General features: G+C 41.3%; 1 long non-coding RNA gene across 1 annotated transcript; it reads left to right on the forward strand.

The window, feature by feature from the left end:
- The first annotated feature begins 4806 nt into the window (after nucleotides 1–4806).
- Nucleotides 4807–19723, forward strand: LOC125466027 (uncharacterized). Its single transcript, XR_007250365.2, has 3 exons — nucleotides 4807–4851; nucleotides 9339–9415; nucleotides 17775–19723. It is a non-coding gene; the product is annotated as an uncharacterized LOC125466027 (long non-coding RNA).
- Nucleotides 19724–23275: the final 3552 nt, after the last annotated feature.

Raw genomic sequence — 23275 nt, forward strand, 5'->3', positions numbered from 1 at the left:
GGCAACAAATATAATGAAGTGATTCAGTACCAAGAGATTCCCTTGGGTTGTACCATGTTTCAGATCTGTGTCAGGGACTACATACACAGTGCACATAACCTCTTATATAACAATGTCCAAAATCTTATGAAAGGGCTAATACTGAGGAATGCCATAGGCACCACCCACTGTGATAATATCATACGGACTTCTGAGCGGAACAGTTTAGGATCTTTAAGGAGTGAGGCCTAACATCTTAGACCATAAGACCATAAGACATAGGAGTGGAAATAAGGCCATTTGGCCCATCAAGTCCACTCCACCATTTAAATCATGGCTGATGGGCATTTCAACTCCACTTCCCTGCACTCTCCCCGTAGCCCTTGATTCCCTGTGAGATCAAGAATTTGCCGATCTCTGCCTTGAAAGCATCCAATGTCCTGGCCTCCACTGCACTCCGTGGCAATGAATTCCACAAGCCCACCACTCTCTGGCTGAAGAAATGTCATCTCATTTCAGTTTTAAATTTACCCCCTCTAATTTTAAGGCTGTGCCCACGGGTCCTAGTCTCCCCGCCTAACGGAAACAACTTCCTAGCAATCACCCCTTCTAAACCATACATTATCTTGTAAGTTTCTATTAGATCTCCCCTCAACCTTCTGAACTCTAATGAGTACAATCCCAGGATCCTTAGCCGTTCATCATACATTAAACCTACCATTCCAGGGATCATCCATGTGAATCTCCGCTGAACACGCTCCAGAGCTAGTATGTCCTTCCTGAGGTGTGGGGCCCAAAATTGGACACAGTATTCTAAATGGGGACTAACTAGAGCTTTATAAAGCCTCTTGTTGTTCTTAAACTCTTTGCAACAGTATCTGGTATATCAAGGTAACCTTTAACTATTGTAGTTGCTACCATATGATAAATTATACCTGTTAACCACAAAAGTACTGGGACCAGAATACTGAGACCAGTTTTCCATTACCACAATAGTTTCCGACAGTTAAAGAGATGGCAGCAGCAGCTTTCATCATAAAAACCCATATTCAATTAGGAAGCAAATCTGCCATCCTAACCTGATCCGTGGCCTACACGTGACTTCAGACCCTCAGAAATATGCTTAACTCCAAAGCTGACTAGCAAGCCAGTCAGTTCAAGGACAATTAGGGATGGGCAATAAATGCTGGTTTAGCTAGTGACACCTACATCCCATTAACACATTTTAAAAAGTGAGCAGCTGGGAACATGTACTACTGTTACAATCTGAGCTTTTTTCTCTGCTGTTCAGAAAGGTTCAGCACAAAGTAATTTCCAACAGGTAATGAGCCTCTTCCCTAGTACCCATATGTGTCAGTGTGTTTGTGTGAATTACGGGACTAGATGTTACCCTTTAATAGTTAAAGCACTGTGAAACCAAAGTAGTTGCCTTCATTGGGGTCTGCCTCAATGTCTCCTATTACAAACTCATTAGAGACCAAAAATATTTGAAGAGAAACGAGCACCCAGTGAGTTATCCAAGAGTACAATGGGATCCTGATCAGCTGGGCCAATGGGCCGAGGAGTTGCGTATGGAGTTTAATTTAGATAAATATGAGCTGCTTGCATTTTGGGAAGACAAACAAGGGCAGGACCTTCACAGTTAATGGTAGGGCCCTGGGGAGTGTTGTCGAGTACAGAAACCTAGCGGTTCAGGTACATAGATCCTTGAAAGTGGTGTCACAGGTAGACAGCGTAGTGAAGAAGGCATTTGACACACTGCCTTCATTGGACAGATCATTGAGTATAGGAGTTGGGATGTCATTTTGCGGCTGTATAGGACATTGAGAGGGCCACTTTTGGAGTACTGTGTACGGTTCTGTTTGCCCTTCTATCGGAAGGATGCTAAACTTAAGAGGGTACAGAAAAGATTTACAAGGAGGGCTTGAGTTATTGGGAGAGGCTGAATAGGCTGGAGCTTTCTTCCGTGGAACGTTGGAGGCTGAGGTGTGACCTAATAGAGGGGTATAAAATCAGGAGGGGCATGGTAGGGTGAATACCAAGATCTTTTACCCAGGGTAGGGGATTCCAAAACTAGAGTGCATAGGTTTAAGGTGTAAAGGGGAAAGTTTTAAAAAGGACCTGAAAAGTAATCTTTTCATGCAGAGGATGGTGTGTATGGAATGTGCTGCCAGAGGAAGTGGTAGAGGTGGATACAATTACAACATTTCATACAATCATTAATCCCTACAGTGTGGAAGCAGGCCATTCAGCCCATTGAATCCACACCAACCCTCTGACGAGCAGGCCCACCCCTGTAACCCTGCCTTTCCCATGGCTAACCCACCTAGCCTACACATTCCTGGGCACTACGAGCAATTTAGCATTACTAATCTACCTAACCTGTGCATCTTTAGACAGTGGGAGGGAACCCAAGAACCCAGAGGGGACACACGAGGAGAACATTCAAACTCCACACATACAGTTGCCCGAAGGTGGAATCAAATCCAGTCCCTAGCGCTGTGAGACAGCAGTGCTACCAACTGAGCCGCCAAGCCCTTCCCTGTCCCCCGCCCATGGAGTTTTCTAACAATCAGCAATAAGTTCATGGTCTTCAACAAACTCCATCATCTGCCATAACAGAATTCGAACCTAGGGTTCTGACCTAACAGTCCAACGAAATGCCATCAACGCATTTAGATGGGTATATGAATAGGAAGGGTTTAGAGGGATGTGGACCAAATGCTGGCAAATGGAACCAGGTCAGCTTGTAATTTCTGATCAGTGCAGATGAGTTGGTCCAAAGGGTCTGTTTCCATGCTGTTTGACTCTATAATTCTAAAACACTAAAGTTGAAGACTAGTTAACACTGAATTAAGTCCCAGCAGGAATTCTCTGACAATGGAAACTGAGATGGATAGGAAGCCATCTTGATTTCTATGAGAACAAAGATATTCTAGCAGCAGGCCTGAATAGGTTTCGTCAGTTTCTAGCCTGAACCTACAATAAAGAGCTCTCTGGCCTGCAAGTTGGATTCTAAACTGCAAGAAACAGGTGCTAGGGAACTAAAGGCATGGATCCCAAGAGTCAGGGCAGAATAACAAGGGCATTTTGATCAGAAGACAGAAGCTCCAGCTAGTCCACTAGAAAAGAAAAGTGCTTTTAAATTATGTTCTTAAGTGAAGAAGATTCACTAGGATGAACTAGATATGGATGTATTGTCTTGTGAGTAAATGTTAAACAGATTGGGACTCTATTCATTGGAGTTTGGAATAATAAGAGGTAATTTCATTGAAACATATCAGATTCATATGGGTCTTGAAGGGGTAAATGCAGGGAAGATGTTTCTGTTCATGGTAGAGTTTAGGACCAGAATGCATAGCCTCAGAATTAGAGTGCACCAATTTAAGATTGAGATGAGAAGGAATTTCTTCTCTCCAAGGTTTGCAAGTGGGGGACAGAGTCTTTGTGTATATTTAAGGCTGAGATAAATTCTTGATCAATAGGGGAATCAAGAGCTATGAGGAAAGAGCAGGAAAAGGAACATGAGGAGTGTTGGATCAGAGATAATGGGAACTGCAGGTGCTGGAGAATCCGAGATGACAAAGTGTGGAGCTGAATGTACACAGCAGGCCAAGCAGTATCTTAGGAGCACAAAAGCTCCAAGCCATGATCCTATTGAATGGCAGAGCAGGATTGAGGGGCTGAATAGCCGACTGTTGTCCCTATTTCATATTGTCTTATTTTCTTGGCTTATCCTGACTACAAACCTGCATTATTCATGGTAAGCTCTGTCAAAATTGTTGAGGTTCTAGGTCTGTTACAGGGCACACAAGGGTCCTGTCTGCTAACACTTAAAAAAAAGCCGAGTGAAAATGTTGGACAGATATGGGTCAGTGGAATGGGAACTTTAACGCTCTATTAACTGCCCCATCAGTCAAGTGGACTTAAAATTCAGACTGTAATGCTTAAATTACACAAAACTTTAATGGATCCTAAAAACTAATACGCTTTATACACCTTTTAAATAGATTCTTGATAAATTACCAATTTATCCTAGCTCCCACTGACTCAACTTCACTAATTGGCAAACAGCAGCAAGAGTGTCACTACAAAATTTCCTTTAATACTTGAGGTTGAATAAGGCATTCCTCCACCAGTTAACCACATTGATCAGTTTTTGCTGTATAGACACAATGTGAACAGCTGACTTCAGGAAATTCTGGTAGGGTTCAATTACTTTTGATGCCTGATTTCTATATCGAATAGCTTGGCTCTGAGAATAATCAGACACATTGTCTACAAAGTCTATGTAAATTGTAGAACAGTACAGCCTGGAAAGAGGTCATTTGGTCCATCAGGTCTGTGCTGGCTCTTTCGAAGGTCTATCTAATTAGTCCCACTTCCCTGCTCTTTCTCCAGACCTCTGTCTGCAATTTGTTCTTCATCAAACATTTATCCAATTTTCTTTTGAAGACTATGACTGACTGTGTGCAGACTGCCCAGTTAGGCAGTACATTCCCAAACCTGACAAATGTGTTGTGTAATAGGGTCTTTTCAAGTTGGCTCCAGTTCGTTTACCAATCACCTCAATTATCTGCACTCTGGTTATTGACCCTTTTGCTAATAGTTTATTTGCAGTTTCTACATCCATCATGATTTTAGATACATGATCATATCCCCGCTTTTCCCGCTGTAAAGAAAAGAACCTCAGCTTCATCCGTCCACGTAACTGTATAGCAAACTTTATTTTAAAGGAAACCTTATGAACCAGCACTGTTTATAAACCAGCAAAAGTTACATTCCTGAAATACCGGATGTTTACTATATAATTGTGATCTGTGTGATGTCTGAGCAGTCAGCTGAGGGTGCCAGTGAGAAGGCTTTCTGCTGGTAAGTTCTATTTAAGACAAAGCTGCATAATTATTTAAGTGATTTATTCTGTAAATAAAGTAGAACAGTGATGTGTATACCCCCGAATTATGCTTCTATTTTTAGTGTGCATTTTTACATTGATTATGCGGACCTCTTGACCAACTGGAATATTTGATCAACCAGTGCATTTCTGGTTCCTTGGAGGCAGTTAATAAAATGTTTGCTGTAATTCCTTTTCTCTGGGTGGAACATGAGCAGAATTTGTGGCAGAATTGGATGAGAAATCTAGTAATGCTGATCTCCATAATAGGAGCCTCTCGATCCATCTTTTATGTTTTTCAGGAGGAGCACATTTCTTGTTAGGCAGTGAAGAGTCGTGAATTAAGGAGGGATTACAGTTGGGTAATTGTGTTGTTGATGGCCCAACTCATCTCATTAATAATCAGCTTGTTATCCTATCCACCTCACAAACAAGGGAGATGATGAGAAAACTCGACAAAGAAACTAGAACGGAGTTAATTGGCAAATGCAGATTGTTGCTGGCTCGGAAGGTCCTCAGTGTTGGACATTCAGAATAGCCATGGGCAGCAGCCACAGACACACCATTTCCATGGGTATTGGCATCAATTTGTTCCAGCCCCCAAGAACCCTCATAGCATATTTCTGACTCACTTATAGGATGCTTCTGCGCTTCAATGCCACACCACGGGCATATAAACTCTCTTTGTAATGCTGCAGTAAGGGTATTGTGTGCTCAGGGGCAGGCACCCAGCTCACAGTTTGGACCAGAATCAGCTCTGAGCTCAATGTCATGGCACACACTTACGCCGACCCTATTCAGCGAGAGCAACGAGCTTCGTATTACTTCTGTCTTGCCTTTCTTTACATAAAGGTTGACAAGATGAAAGTCGCACAGTCCATACTTGCCTTGAATCTTTCTGCCCTGTGGGCTGTTTCTCACCTGGAATGAGAGAGACCCAGGTATTGCAGGAGATGAATGTGGGTGGCATAGCTGTTACTTTTGGTATAGGTGGGGAGTTGTCCCGACCAAGTGATTAGGCAGCACTGAGAGCTTGTGTATATGGTGCCAGTGGTTGAGTTGAGTCATTTCAATTGAGGGAAGAGCTGGCATTGATTAGTGAGAGTGGTAGAGCATGAACTTGGTGAGAGGTGGCTCCAATAGCAGAGATACTGTAAGGCACCGGAGATAAAATGTTGGCAGTTATGCTGGCAGAGTGGAAAAGGTCATTGGCGGTCTTTCTACATTGCTGGGCATTCCTCTACATGGTCAAGGCTGCTTTAACCTAGCTTGCAAATTCAGACTAGCCTGGCATGATCTGGTGTTGTGGCCCTTCTGCTAGCCTGAGGAGGCCCTGCCTCTGCACCGGTCCATCCAGGAAGACCTTCAGTCCCTGCCAGCACATCGGGGAATCGACTTGCCCCACCTGCCATGTCCAGGGCAAATGCCAGCAATCATTCAGAGCAGCTCCGTACTGACAGTGCTTGTCCATGTTCACAATGGACGTTTGAAAGTGACATTGGTGCAAGGAATGCTGGTGAATTCCAGGATACCCACTGAGTGTTGTCATGGATTCCCTCCAGTGTAGAAGCAGGCCATTCAACCCATTGAATCCAAAACAACCATCTGAAGGGCATCCTACCCAGACCCACCCATCCCTGTAACCCTGCAATTCCTATGGCTAATCCATCTAGTCTACACATCTCTGGACACTACAGGCAATTTAGCATCGCCAATCCATTTAACCTACACATCTTTGGACTGTGGGAGGAAATTGGAGCACCCGGAGGAAACCCGCACAGACATGGGGAGAATGTGCAAACTCTACACAGATAGTCACCCAAGGCTGGAATTGAACTTGGTCCCTCATGTTGCGAGGAAGCAATGCTAATCACTGAGCCACTGTGCCACCCCTTTTTTGTCTGAGAGCAACACATGGTAAGATGGGCTCACGTCAGACGTAAAGGATATTATAGGGGTGGGGTGGGTCATTAATGAGATGACTTTGGTAAGATACAGTGAGAAATCTCACTAGGCCTTTGGAAATCCATCCAAAAGACTCAACGCAACTTGGTCTCAGCCAAACAAATAGAAGATTCAGCACATAGTAAATCTCTCTAATACCCTCTCCGAAAACATTCCTCTGCTTCCTAAAATGTTCTATCCAAATATGGACAGAACATTCCAGCAGGAACCAAAAGCATGCTTTATACAGGTTTGCACAACATCCTGGATTTGCACTCTTCATGTCTCAAGTTATAAAGACTAGAATCCCACATACTTTGTTAGCTGATCCATGCTGCTAGTGCCTTGATTGAAGGAGCTTAAATTATGATAACAAATCGAATGTGTGTTACTTCAGCAAATGTCTTTAGGAAATTCAGCAGCAATGCCCTTACCTAACCTTTTCCAGTATCTCACAAAAAAAACTCATTCAAGTGAGTGAAAAACTATTTTACCTTAACAAATCCATACTGGCTCTCCTTTGTTGCTTGTCTAAGTGGTTATAAACTTTATTTACAAAAAATGCATTTAACACTTCAAAGACACAAAAGAATTTCTTGTGCAATTAAGCTGTAATTACATGGCTCTGGCAAACTCATTGGCCCACATAGCTTCCCATAAACATAGAGTATTTGGTGTATTCATTAACTCTTCCACAAGTACAGCTGATGAATTTAAAGCTAAAGCTTTGTTTAAAGGAGAAGATATCACCATTTGAAGCAAGGTGGGAGTCTGTTCTGGTCATGTCATTTCAGGGCCTGAGAATATGGTTACTTATTGGTGTTTTTTACAGATTGCTCCTGAGAGTGTATCTGAACTGTTGTCCTTATAAACTACCTGGAACAATGACAATACTTTATGTCCCGCAGTAAAAACATTTCAAGGAGATCCTAGAGTTCTTTCCAGTGGATTCTTTCCAGTAATTGGATGAGGCAATACCCTTCACCAAAGAGCAACTTGTAGTACTTTTGATTTGGACCATCTATTTTCTCTGTGAAGGAAAAGATATAAGGGTTTCCTTGTCAGTATGGAATCTCCTAATAAGATGATCTGAGGTTCTCCGATTCTGCTGTGGTATTACTGTTCCGCACATTTTTCTACATAATTATTTGTGTAAGAAGGTGGTGTTGAGTCTCTACCAATAAATAGGTGATGAATCGTAGTGTAATAGAGTAGAAGCAGATAAATTGCTTCCACTTGTTGGGGTCTAGATACAGTGAGCACATTTTAAAAATAAAGGGGATGCTATTTAGGACTGAAATAAAGACGAATAGTTTTTCTCAGAGAGTGGTGAATCTTTTTAATTCTGTATCCCCGAGGCTGTGGAAACTCAATGTTTGAGAATCTCTAAAGTGGGGATGATAAATTTCCAATTACCAGTAGCATAAAGAATTATGGAGATAATGTGAGTAAAAGCCATCATCAAACAATGAGCATGCTTGAATGGCGAACTCCTGTTCCTATATCCCTGTACTTACCACCCAGGATATCCCCTGACAAGACTAGAGGTGTCTATGTCACAATGGTCGAGTTGCTATGTTACTTAATCCAAAGGCATGGATTAATAATTCTTGGAACATGAGGTTGATTATATGGCAATTTGAATTTTTAAAACTCAGTTTACAAAATAAAAACAGCTGCTAAAATTTTGCCCGGTTATCTAATGTTTTTTAACCCATCCTTACTCGGCCGAGCCATGCTGTGACTGCAGTCCTAATGGGAACTAAGTTCAAGCAACTAGTCTGAATTGGCCTAGAGAGCCATCTAGTATGTTAAATATCTTCAGCACATTCCAGGGCAACTAGAGATGAGCACAAAATTCTGCTCTTTTCATTGACACCCATATTCCATCATTAAATTGTTTTAAGAACTTGTCAATATCAGTCCATAGTCAGTGTCTGTCCCCCAAACTGATGGCAGTGAATCCTTGATTCTGAATTACCTGATCTTCTAGATTTTGTTCAGGTTGATAGATTCACAGTGTTGTCATTTTTCAGCACCAACTGCTTGCTCTGAATTTGCATTGGATCTTAGCTTTATTGTCCTTCCAATTAGCCACATTGACAAAAGATCTTTCTTATTTTGCACTGGAAATACATATTCATAATGTATCAGAGGTGGAGACTACAATTTGCATTCTATGGGAATTTCTTTTGAAATCTCTACACCTGAGGAGGCAGTGGACTTTTCATATTAATAACATGCAAAAACATTGAAATCAGATGGCAGTGGGCCTGTTTTCATTGTGTCTCTGAGGTGATCATTCTGTTTCAAAAGAACAATTAGGAAAATATCTACCAGCATTTCTAGGATTTTGAATAAGGTTCCCTTCTTGCTAGTGAAGGCCTCTATCCATCCTGCAAAACTGCTACACACTTTATGTAAGACCAGACAAGTGTTTATGTTTATAAATATTTGTTCTACATGGGTTAAGCAATCAATCTTAGCTTGGCAATAACTGTCTGCTCTCCATACATTTCAGATCTTTCAGGCTGTCAAAGGAATTGGGGAGTAGGCGGAACAATGGAACTGTGGCAGGCATATTGAGTGGCAGAGCAGGTTTGAGAGGCTCAACGGTCTACTATTGCTATTCTTTATGTTCTTAAAAAGCAAACATTGCTTATCCTTATAGAGGTTATGCTTGGTAATTGCCTATCTGTTCGATCTGGAGGATTTGGACACCAGGTATGCTTGATTTATAGCACACAATGACGGAAATTGTTGGAGAAATTCAGCAGGTCTGGCAGCATTTGTGGAGACAAAGCAGAGTTAATTTTTGAGTCCAGAGGACCATATAGTTCGATGTACCTTACAGAAAGGGAGAATTTATTACAAAGCCTAAGATCGTTAATTTCTGCACCTAAAGCATTTAATAAACATTTAACAATTAGGAATGGGCAAAGTGACAAACCTTGTTAGGTTTCTCGGCAGTGAGGAGGAACAGAGGGATCTTGGCGTCCACATCCATAGATCTCTCAAAGTTGCTACCCAAGTTGATAGGTTTGTAAAGAAGGTGTATATAATGTTTTAGATGTGTGTTGGCTTTCATTGGCAGGGGAATTAAGTTTAAGAACCTTGAAGTTATGCTGCAGCTCTTTAAAACTCTGGTTAGACCACACTTGGAATATTGTGTTCAGTTCTGGTCATCTCATGATAGGAAAGATGTGGATGCTTTAGAGTGGGTGCAGAGTAGGTTTACCAGAATGCTGCCTGGACTGGAGGGCAGGTCTTATGAGGAACGGTTGAGGGGGCATAATTTTAAGGTGGTTGGAGGAAGGTATAGGGGAGATGTCAAAGGTAAGTTCTTCACACAGAGAATGGTGGGCGTGTGGAATGTGCTGCCGGCAATGGTAGTGGAGTGAGATACTTTAGAGACTTTTAAGTGACTCTTGGATAGGTACAAGGATGATAGTAAAATGTGGGATAGGTTGATTTTAGTAGGATAATAGGTCGGCACAACATCCTGGGCCGAAGGGCCTGTAATGTGTTGTACTGTTCTATGTTCTATGACCATATCACCAAAATTAAACTATATTTGAAATACCCTAAGTTTTCTTGAGTGGTGAACAAAGTGTAATAAAGAAACTTCACATGGCTGAATATGGGCAGCATGGTAGCTCATTGGTTGGCACTGCTGCCTCACAGTGCCAGCTTCCTGGGTTTGACTGTGGCCTCGGGTGACTGTATGGAGTTTTCACATTCTCGCTGTGTCCGTATGGTTTTCCATTGCCTCACCTTAAACCTAATCACCTTTAGTTTTGGACTCCCCAGCCCTGGGAAAAAAAGATCTTGGCTGTTAATTCTGTCCATGCCCTTTATGATTTTATAAACCTCTGTAAGATTACCTCTCAGCCTTTGGTGCTCCAGGAGAAAAAGCCCCAACCTATTCAGTCTCTCCCTATGGGTCAAGCCGTTCAATCCTGGCAGCATCTGTACCATTTCAATTTTAACAATATAGGCTGGGATGTGCTTCACAGGAGCATAGGAAGTTGAGAGGTGTCTTTTTAGAGATTTATTAAATAACAAGGGCTATAGAAAAAATGATTGGCAGGTGTCTTTCCTTTAGGGTGAGGATTTCATGACTAGGGGGCATATTTTTGAGATGAGAAGAAGAAGATTTTAAAAAGACTTGTAAAAGATTTAGGAAAGACATGAGGGACAACTTTTTTACACGAGTGTGGTTCATGTGTGGAATGAATTTCCAGAGGAAGTGGTGGATGCGAGTACAGTTACAGCATTTAAAAGACATTGAGTTAAGTACATGAATAAGAAATGTTTGGTGGGATATGGGCAAGCGTAGGCAGGTGGGACTAGTTTAGTTTGGGACATTGACTGGTTGGCCCGAAGGGTCTATTTCCATGCTGTGTGACTCTGTGACTCTATAACATCCTTCCTACAGAAGGGCAATCAGAATTTTAGGCAGTATTCTAAAAGTGGCCTCACCAATGTCCTGGACAGCTGCACATGATGTCAGATAACCAAACTCATTCTGAGGAAATGTGTATTCTTTTTCTGGATGTTGACTGACTTGCTGTTTTCCAGTTTGTATACAATTGTAGGAGTTTGCTTTTTATTGTACCGTAAACTGAAGATTTGATAACTCAAATTGTGACCCTGCACCAATCAATTCCTAGTTCAGTGGTGATTCTTGCTTAACGAAGAATTGTCAGGCCTCACCACTAGCCTCTCGAGTGACCATTTGCAGATAACTACACATAAAACAGAACTCTGATCAGAGAAAGGCCCGTGATCCTTCATGGAAGGAATGAGGGTCCATAGTGAAAACATGTTAACACCATCCCTAACTCACCCCAGAAGGAAACTGTGACTTAGATACATTAGTTTACTGTCACTAGGTGAGTGACTAAGCCTACTTCAATATGTAATTTGGCCTAGGCCAGGGAGCTGACAGTATTGTAATGAATTGAAATGTATTCTCACAAGACACTTCTCAAAATTCTCAAGGAATATCCCAGACTACAGGACACCCTGGACCTGCCATTGAGTTCTCTTAACCCTAAATATACCTTCCCTGCATATATATACAAGGGTTGCTATATGTGGGAAAGCGTATGCTCTATGAGAAACCATTCTCACATGAGGCATGCATATCTCCTACATTACTCCTATATAATATAGAAATCTTCATTTGTCCTTATTTATTATTTGTCTATGTTTGTGCAATAAATTTGAGCACTTAACTGAAAATAAACTAGCTATTGAAAACTGGCGTATTTTCGCTATCAATAAATTTTAAAAGCTGAAGACATGACCAAGTCCATATTCATATCCTGACAGTTTATTCAAGTATGTGTCCGCAACAACATCAGTTGGAACAATGCACATTAGCTATAGCAGCAAGGAATGTTCTCCATCAATTTTTTCCAGAATTCCTGTGTATGCTAGCGTGTCCAAATAGCTTTTTCTTATGAAAATAACTGAATGACTTCGCTAAAAAAAGCCTTATTTATTGCCAGTCTCTTCTCCACTCTTTTGCGACTAGTGTTTACAAGTATGGTTAACGAGTAATGAACAATGGTTAATCTTGATTAACTTCTTTGACAACAGATTTAAAAAGTCGGGGAAGATTTTTGGCTGACCTTCTTTGTTAAAGAACAGCATGAGCACTGTAGTATTACTGATGACCACACCTCTCCTGTGGGAAATAAACAGCGTGAAGTACATAACCGAAGGAAATTTACATTAATGTTCTGCAGTTTTAAAATATTCGTTCAGTTTGCAGAAATCAATATAGATGATATAAACAGCTAGTGGTTTCACTCATTGAACAGTGCATTGTGTTAAAATGTGAAGGTTTTCATTTCTAAAAATTCTTCCATCGTATGAAATGGAATTAATCTCCTCTCCCTCTCTTTGCTGGTTGCAAATGTTCTGTAAGAAATAAGTTATGAATCTTACATCTAGTGTGCACTGTATAAAATGTTTGTTGTCAGCTTGAATCTGCGCTGAAATGAGAGTCTCAGTTAAAGAAGACAGATTGCAAAATAGAAAGTTTTCTGATGCATCTCAACTACTGCCTAGACCACATTCAAATACTGTAGCAAATATTATTTTGTATCTTATATACAATATTACAATGCTTGATATTGACAAAGTGAAAATTGCATACTGTTTTCTATTTCCATTAATCATTCTTCTTATTTTAGTATGAGTAGAAGTCAATGGCTGCTGAATTCCCACCAGTATCTCACTTGATCAATCAGTTTTCACATGCGATGCTGGACATAATCAGTCTGAAGTCAGAACACACACACACACGTGCACACACGCGCGCACACACACACACACACACACACACACACACACACACACACACACACACACACACACACACACACACACACACACATGCACTCAAGCACAAAAACACAACCACCAGAATGTGTACACATGCACAGCACAGTATGCACACATCTCAGCACGTACACACCACGGTGCACACACACTAATGCAAACACACATACACAGCAAATCCAGTCCACACAAGCACCCAGCAGATATGCAGCACACATGTGGGCAGAGTGCACATATGCCCAGCGGAAACACACATGCACACCAACATATGAACCTCACATATATACCTACTCGCATACATGTTGACCCAACACATACACGCAATCAGCATACATTCATAGCCACACACTTACTCACACACCGCTTCAAACACATTAACATACATTCCCCAAATGCACCCTCTAACTCTAGACCGATGTGGAAAAGGTCATTGTGAAATGTTAATTATGTTTCTCCATCCGAACATGCAGCCTGATCTATTGAGGATTTTCAGCATTCACAGATTTCTTCTGACGCTCCTTGTCTGAGCCAGAATCACTCAAGGAAAAGTTATGAGGTGGCTCTATCAAAGTTGCAAGGCACTAGGGTCCAGAAGAAGGATAGGATTTCTTAAAAAAGGGCAAAAAATAAATTATCTCTCATTAAATTCAGATTAAGACAATAAATTATGAACAATTCATTTAGATATCTCTCCTTCCATACCTAAGTCATAATAGGAAAAGGAGCCACTGAAAGATGATATGTAATTGTAATTGGAGGGTGTGTTCCTAAGTGATTGCTCTGCTTATGCGAACGAATGTATGTTAGTGAGACTTACTAGTCAAATTTGTGATAAAAATCCTATAACGTAATTAACACTTTGTGATGTTAATTTGAAGTTTTACTTCTAGTTTTTCAATTCCCCTTTTTTGCTTTCTGTTTTTTTTTCTGCTCTCGCATCCTCTTTTCCTGAAAGCGCCCACACCTTCCTTGGTGCGGATCCAGCTTGGGAGCACTCTAATCTACAATTAATTCTTTACTGTTAGTTACTGATGTTGGCTGATATTTGATTGTGAAAGGCATCAACCCTAACCTGAACCCTAACCCTAACACTATCGCAAGCCCAGTTCCATCTTTACTCCATATCCACAATCAGATTTTGACTGTTGACATGAAGAACACTGTAATAACTCAGGAAGTCCATCTGGAAAGGAACAACATTTATTGTTGAACATCAAAATAGAGCCACTACTTGTAGCCTATAAATAGGCTAGACCAAGCTTGTGACAGATAGTCCTGCAATCCCATCCTTGGGTTTGCCTTATTTCATTTTTCTATACCAAGATGTGCTATCACATGTAACTGAGCAACTTTCCCACCATCAAATAACTGTGACTTGCTTTTTTGAAATACTAACAGCCACCAGTAAAACACATCTACAGCCACTTAAATATTCATATGCAAAGCCCATTATAAGCATGGTAAACTCTCAAAAGTGAAGGGGGGATGGGAAGAGTAGGAAGGAGCCAAATCAGAATGGAGTTGGAAGGGGATTGGGTTTGCTTTATAAAGGGCTCAGGAGATGAGTTCCACTTGGGCAGACCATTGCCTGTTACCAGGGGAACTCATACTCAGTAAGTTCCACGAGTAGATCAACTCATGATTCCCCATGGGCCTTGTAGCAGTTATCACATTCGTCCCTCTCGGAGTCTAAGGGTTTTCGCTCAGTCCTGTGATGATGGGCCTCTTGCATTGCTTTGCCCATGGCCCCATTACTATAACTTTCTGGATTTGGTTGGAGTTGGACATCTCCTTTGTGAAGACCATCCCAGAGTGACCACAGGAGGCTCATCCTTGGTGGTGACCTCCAACTGAGGTTCCACTGCCTTTGTTTCTGAGTTTGAGTCCTCATAGTCCTCAGGGTTGGCTCTGAAGCTTTTAGTGGATAGAGATTCATGCCTGCAGGATACCAGTGATGGTGTGCCAGTTTCAACAATCACTTCTATGAAGGCTTCCCTCTGACAGACGTGGTCAGTATGCTATTTTGCAGTCTTTTCCCCAGTTATAACCAAATATGATGCCTCTTTGTTTAAGGACAATTCCTAGAATCCATGGAAAATCATCACCGCAGTTTGTTGCATGGACCATAATTCTAGTTGAAAATCTCTGTCTGACTTTTGACCATCATGACCCCTTTTCTGAGCTTCTTGTTTTGGTTCAAATTTGCCGCCCAAGTTTAGGAAAGCCAGGCTAAGCCTAGTCCAAAGGTCTCAACCCATCAATAGTTTCACTGGGGCTGCTCCCATCGTCATATGCAGATTTGTCCCATAGTTGGAGAGGCAATGTGCAAGCTTTGTTTCCAAAGATACCTGTAGTTTGCAATCTCATGTTACATTTAATAGCTGGACCATCCCCTCAGCGAGACGGATGGTAGGGTGATGTATGGATGTGCCCTACCTGTTTGCCTTCATAAACATCTGAAACTCCCCACTGGTAAGTGGGGTCCCATTGTCTATTACAAGGACCTTAGGTATATAAAAGGATTGACAGAGTTTCTCCATGGTGTTGTGAGAGGTTGTAGAGAATATTTAGTGCACATCAATCCATTTTGAATGGCTGTTGATAAGGATTAAGAATGTCGATCCAACAAATGGTTCTGTGAATTCTGCATATACTCACACTCAGGGTCTCCCTGGCGGTTGCGCTGTGTGCAGTGAGGCTGCTGGTGGGGCCTGCTGGTTTCCCTGGAAGATTTTGCACCACTTGACTAGGTTTTTGATATCTGTCTCCATGCCAGGTCACCAAACGTAGCTACTTGCAAGCATACTTGTTTTAGTAATTCCTGGTTGGCCATTGTGTAATTCTTGAGGTATTGATCACTGTCCTGGATGTGAGACAACCACCTGGGCTCCCCATAAGATAATGCCACCTTCTGTGCTTAACTTCTGATGCTTTGAGATATAGGGCTTCATCTCTTTCATAGGATGTCCTTGTGGTCCCAACGATTTCATTTAGGTCGTCGGTGCCCTTTTAAAGATTTGCAGGCAGACTTCCTTTCTAAATGTCATAAGCAGGTACAGTTAGGAGTCTGATACGAACTCAAAATTGCTTGTAAAGCTTTTGCTGTCCATAACCCGTGGCCTTCCTTAGATAAGTACAAGGAAGGGATATCCAGTGCATGTGCCAAATTCCTTCAGCTAGCTCGTTCTTATGCAGTGTCCAGTCATGTTCTCGCATTAACTGCAGACATTGCTGCTATAAAAGAGCATTGCTGGAGTTAACTATAGGCTGCAGGGAATGGATTACATTTTTCTGCCTGGAATATGGTGAAAGTGCAGATTACATTACAAGGTAAACCATAAATGTAATTAGCTGCATGCCAGATTTTGCAATATTCATTTGCTTATATTTATCTCTAATAGCCCTGCCCAATTTTTAAAACGAGTTAAGCAATTTGTGAATAGTGTGACCAGTAATCCATATAATACTTTCCAAAAACATTGGACACTGATCAGGAATATGAAATCCAACTGATATTTTCCCTTTCTCAGCCCATGGGACTCAGTTGTAGAGTTATAGAGATGTATAGCACCGAAACAGACCAATTCGTCTGCTGACCAGATATCCTTGATTAAACTAGTCCCAGGAAAGATGTTGTTAAACTTGAAAGCGGGAAAGATTTATAAACATGTTGCCAGGGTTGGAAGGTTTGATCTAAAGGGAGAGGCTAAATAGGCTGGGGCCATTTCCCCTGGAGCATTGGAGACTGAGAGGTGACCTTATAGAGGTTTATAAAATCATGAGGTGCATGGATAGGGTGAATAGCCAAGGTGGTTTCCCCAGGTTAGGGGAATCCAAAACTAGAGGGCATAGGTTTAAGGTGAGAGGAGAAAGATTTAAAAGAGATGTAAGGGACAACTTTTTCACACAGAGGGTGTGTGTGTGTATGGAATGAACTGCCAGTGGAAGTGGTGGAGGCTGGTACAATTACAACATTTAAAAGGCATCTGGATGGGCACATGAATAAGAAGGGTTTCGAGGGATATGAGCCAAATACTGACAAATGGGATTAGATTAATTTAGGATCTCTGGTTGGCATAGGCAAGCTGAACCAAATTATCTGTTTCTGTGCTGTGCACTGGTCAATTGTAATGCTCCACACCTTACCCCACTAAGATCAGCTAATTGACGACAAACCTGACTATGGGTCAATATATGCACTGTCTAAATGATTGTCAATGGCACAGGTGGAGTTCCCCATTAAAGTATTGGCAATGTCTTTTATCTGATTGTTTCCCAGATTCTACAAACTAACCCAAGCTGGTATGTAGCCAAAGATGTCAAGGCAGTAACCAAAGTAATTTACAACCATTTACGACGGCTCTAGCTGTTAGATGTTGCTCTTTCTCATATTACTGCTGTTTTGAAATACATCAGGGCCCTTGTTTTAAAATAGCTTTTGCAATTTGAAGGCTCTGCCTGGAGAGATTTATTGTTAATTTCTGATTTAATATCAAACATACAGATAAATGTTTGCAAATGATGTTTGGAACACTTGGAAATCACCTCAGAATCACTGTTTGCAAATCTCTTCCTGAGTGGACTTGTTATTTGATTTCTCTAGACACCAAGATTTTGCAAGCACCATCAGAACAGGAAGTACACAGTTGAATTCTCACCAGAAAAAGAAACTCCAAAGAATTCCAGAATCACAGCGATGTACAGCACGGAACAAAAATATTAAAGACAACTAAATCAGACTAACACAGTCCATAATGAGAGGAACATTTCTTAAGTAGCATGCAAGGATATTGGAGCCATCTGTTAATTCCTTTATTTTGTTGAAGATACTACTGCACATGATGTGAATTGCTGAGAGAAGGTTGTGGATGTTCCATCATTGACTTAAGCCTGAGATGCTCAGCTTTGTGAACTCTCAGGAAAGCGGAGGATTGGAGGGTTGGCCAGGAAGGCGCAGTTAAGTGCAAGATCAGCTAGGACCACATTGAATGGCAAAGCAAGTTCTGAGATGTCTATTTCTTAAGTTCTTAGCTGCAAGGCTTTCAATGCTGCATAAGGGATTTTTGGAGCCCACTCTCATTCTTGTGACTTTCCAAGTTGAAGTCAGTTGTGTAACCAGTTCCAAGAATTGTTCCAGCCAGAATGCAAATGTCCTTCATAGGGCAGGTTTGCCTTAGGTAGCGCAGTTTAGCTCAAATTAAAATACTCATTTTGGAATTCTATATTCTCTCCCCAGTCATGCAGCCTCTCTGCAACATGAACAGTGTTTGCTGGACCCTGCAGTCATTATCTTGAGCAGGTTAGAATGAGATTTGGGTGTTGCCTACATCACAAGGAACCAGTGTAGGTTAAACACACATTGCCTCATCTGATTTTAAGCCCCATCCAATTTCTTCATTGAAAGGACTGTGGGACATGGTGTCTTCCGATTTAAACTACAGATAGAACCACCACTCTTCACCTACGCCACAGGTAGGAAACAGTTTGTAACAGGATTTAATTTAGAAATTATTGAAGGAGATCATCATTCTGGAAGTGGGAGATTTAAATTCTATGAGGCACTTTGTTCTTGACGCTTTTGCCGACATTTTGGAGCAATAACTAATCCGAAATACGTTTGTCCTGGCAACATTTACGAAATCCCAAAAATAGCTATAATACAAAACATGACAGGGATCTAGTTTCTTCCACTGGCAGCATATTCTCGGATCCATTATGTTCACTTGGGAGTTAAAGTCATTTACCATGTGTGCTGATAATCCTAATTGGCAGTGCAGTCAACATTCTCAGAGTAAAACTAACTCATTTTCACTTTTATCCCGGTCCCAGACCCCATGTATGAAGTTCTGTTGACAGAAGTTATGATGATTTACTAATTCAGATCAACAAATTTTATATTTAAATAATCTGAGAAGGATCAATATTGAATTATGGAGCAACATAATATTTTGGACCAGTAGTAAGCCATTTGAATAAAACAAAGGACTGCAGATGCTGGAGATCTAAAGAAGGGTCACTGGACTTGAAACATTAGCTCTGCTTTCTTTCCATAGATGTTGCCAGGCCTGCTGCATTTCTCCAGCAAATTGTTTTTGTTTGAATCAGCCACTTGGGCCTGCACCACCATTCACTAAAATCGTGAATAATCTGGTTGTGATTTTAGCAACTTTACTCTCTTCCTCCCATAACTCCTGCCTCCCTTCTCTGCCAAAATTATCTAATTGAATGCCTTAAATAAATTCAGAAATCACATGACACCATGTTATCGTCCAACAGGTTTATTTGACAACACAAGCTTTCAGAACCTCAGTCTTTCTTCAGGTGATAGTGAGAGAGGTAGTATCAAACACAGGATTTATAAGTCAAAGATCAAAGGTTCACACCATTGATACTAAACAAACCTGAGATGCTGTTGAATCTTTAATCAGTTAGAAGGCTCTACTAATATGCATATGTAATCCCTGAATTTCTTTCAAGCCACAGTCCTGAGAGAACTAAAGGTTTTAATAATGTAAGGAAGAGGTGACATTTTAGGTCAGACAATGCACACTAAGGGTGAGACCTTGTTTAGAATCTGTGCTTTAATTTGGAGTCAGGCCGGTTTTATTTCTAAAGTAGAAATTTATAAAATGCCATATTGACTGACTGTGCATAAATTGTGTATATTTTGAACAAAATAAAATGTACCTGCAAATGCAAATGTGTGTGTGTGAGTGTGTGTGTGTGAGGCAGAGAGAGAGAGACAGACAGAGACAGAGAGAGAGAGTGGGTGTAGAGTGGTGAGAAGCAGAGTGTGTGACAATGGAGAGGAGAGAGAGAGTGAATGTGTGTGAGTGACAGGGGAGAGAGATTGCGAGTGTGTGTGTTTGAGTGAAGAGGGTGAGGGTGTGTGTGAGTGTAGTGTGTGAGAGAGAGTGTGTTTGTGAGTGAGTGTGTTTGTGTGAGTGAGTGCATGTGAGAGAGTGTGTTTGTGAGTGAGAGTGTGCGTGAATGTGAGGGAGAGAGTGTGTTTGTGTGAGTGGGTATGTTGAGAGAGAGTGCGTTTGTGTGAGTAAGTGAGTGAGTGGGAGAGAGAGTGTTTGTGCGAGTGAGTGCATGTGAGAGAAAGTGTTGGTGTGAGTGAGTACGTGTAAGAGAGTGTGTTTGTGTGAGTGAGTATGTGAAAGAAAATGTGTTTGTGTGAGAGAGAGTGTGTGAGAGAAAGTGCGTGTGTGTGTGTGTGTGTGTGTGTGTGTGTGTGTGTGTGTGTGTGTGTGTGTGTGTGTGTGTTTGTGTATGCGTGTATAGTGTGGTGGGGTCATGTGTAGTGTGACATGAACCTGGATAAGCCGTCAGTTGCACCTCAGTATGCCAATATTTTCATGTACAGGTTTGAAACAAGTCTTTTTTGCTGCACAGGATGTCTGAACAACGCTATACACCAGTAACTTTGACAACATTTTCTTCCTTTGGAGCCATTGCGAGGAATCACTAAAACAACTACATAGTGGTATCAGCAAGTTTCATCCGACCACAGACTTACCATTCACTACTCTTTAGAATCAAGCTCATTCTTGGACGCACGCATCTCCGTCAGGGACGGATACCTCAGTACCTCACTCTACTGCAAGCCTACAGATAACCTCATGATGCTGCACTTGTCTAGCTTCCACCCTAAACATATTAAAGCAGCCACCCCTACAGATAAGCCCTATGCATACACAGAATTTGTTTGGATAAGGAGAAACGAGATGGACACCTGAAAGTATTGAAGGATGCCCTTGTAGGAACGGGATACGATGCTCAAATCATCAATCGCCAGTTCCAACATGACACAGCAAAAAACTGTAATGACCTCCTCAGTAGACAGACATGGGGTATGTCCGATAGGGCTCCCGATGATGGAGAAAATACGCCATGCTCTTCACAACCTTCAACATATTATCGATGGCGATGAGCATCTCACCAAGATCTTCACCACTCCTCCACCTCTCACCTTCAAACAACCACCAAACATTAAACAGACCGTTGTTTGGAGCAAACTACCCAGCCTTCAGGACAGCATTGACCACAATACTATACAACCCTGTCATGGTAACCTCTGCAAGACATGTCAGCTCTTCAACATGGACACTGCCATCACACATGGGAACATAGCCACAAGATGCACGGCAGATACTCATGTCACTCGGCCAACGTTGTCTGTCTCATACGGCGTAGGCAAGGGTGCCCTGAGGCATGAGTTCACCAACAACAGTTCAAATCCTCCACGAGCTGAAGTTACGCTGAGGGACTCTCCTTATCAGTCTCACTTCTCAACAACCACTAGTCATCTCCCTTGCTTGGAGAGCAGCCCTATTAATTAATTAGACTATAGTTACTTAATATCTATGCTACTTTTACACCCTTCCTGCCAAAGAGGACAAGATCATATTTTCCCATATTATACCCCTCTTGCCGACGATTTGCACACTGACTCAAGCTTTCTACACCCCTTTGCAGATTCTACAACTCTTCCTATCTATCTTGGTCTCATTGGCCAATTTATTTCTATACATTCAGTTGTCTCATCAAAATCATAATAAAATCACAATAAAAACATAACTTAGGAGTTAATATCATTGAAGATTAGCCTGTGTTTTGATGGTTGAACACTGATTACCTTCTGTGCACTTTTAACATCTGAAATCTTAAAACATAAAGCTTAAGTATTAAGCCTGATGTTATAATGTTCCTTTATTTAACAGAGTCACAAAGCTGTTCGAAATAATTATAAAAACATCTCTGTTGAAATAGTGAATGGTGTATTGCGAATGGGGAATTAGGGATGGGCAACAAGTTTTGGCCTTGCTACCAATGCTCGCATCTGTGAGGAAATAACAAGAAATATGAATTACCTTTGCTACTCTCTCCAGTAATAATTTCCAGTCCACTTTGCTTTTCCAGTATGTTCTCTTGGAAACTAAGATTTAGTCCCACAAAGTGAGGAGGACACTCGCCACAGAGTACAGTCCAGGATATGTAAAGACTTTTGACACAGGGAGACTGCTGACCTGCAAATATCACGTGGCTCTGGCTGACCAGGGGACTGTCCCACTCAAACTCTCTTTCATAGCCATATTACACAGATTTGCAGGTTGACAATCAACCTGTTCGACCATTTCATGAATATTCCTGCTGTGGGACTTGAAACTGCATCTTCTAACACATAGGCAGGATTGCTCCTAATACCATAATCAACAAACAAATTACAGTGAACATTAATGGAGAGTGGAACTTTCTTTTCATATTGAGTGTCTCTAGCTGCAAATCTGCAAAGTATATTTTCTCAACATCATACCATTAAATTACTAATAACATTTTAAATTTATTCTTTCATGGAATGTGGGCATCAACCACAAGGCCAGCATTTGCTGTGAATAGTTAATTGCCCTTGAACTGAGTGGCTTGCCAGGCCATTTGAGATGGCATTTAGGAGTCAACCATATAGCTGTGAGTCTGGAGTCACATAAGGTAAAGTTTCCTTCCCTAAAGAACATTAGTGAACCAGATGTGTTTTTACAATAATTGTGCATGCATCATTAAGCTTTCAATTCCAGATTTCTTCCATTTCTGAATTCCATTTCTGCCATCTGCCTTGATGGGATCTGGATCTGCAGAACATTACCTGGCTCTTTGGATTACTACTCCAGTGACAATATCACTAGGCTATCATCTCCCTATACTACTGGAAATTTGCAAAGATTATGCCCCTTTCCAAGAGTAGGAAAGAGTTAAATGCAGTAACTAAGCCTGTTAAGACAAATGGCAGTGGAAAAATATTTGCGGCCAATGTCGAGGAAAAAATACGTTAAGAAAAATATGTTAATGCATCACGGCTTTGTTCAGGAGAAACTTTGACAAAGTAACCACGTAAAGTTTCTTGACAATGTAACAGCAAAGATTAATGAAAATAGAGTGATCAGTTTTGTATAAATGGATTTCCAAAAGATATTTGATCAAGTACCACATTACAGATTTATTTGGAAGGAAGCACATGGAATTAATGGGGATGTGGTAACCTGATAAGCAATTGGCATAGGGATAGGAGGCAGAGAATAATGGTGAACAGGCATTATTTTATCT

The sequence above is a fragment of the Stegostoma tigrinum genome, chromosome 30 (genome assembly GCF_030684315.1).
Source record: "Stegostoma tigrinum isolate sSteTig4 chromosome 30, sSteTig4.hap1, whole genome shotgun sequence".
Lineage (NCBI taxonomy): Eukaryota > Metazoa > Chordata > Chondrichthyes > Orectolobiformes > Stegostomatidae > Stegostoma > Stegostoma tigrinum.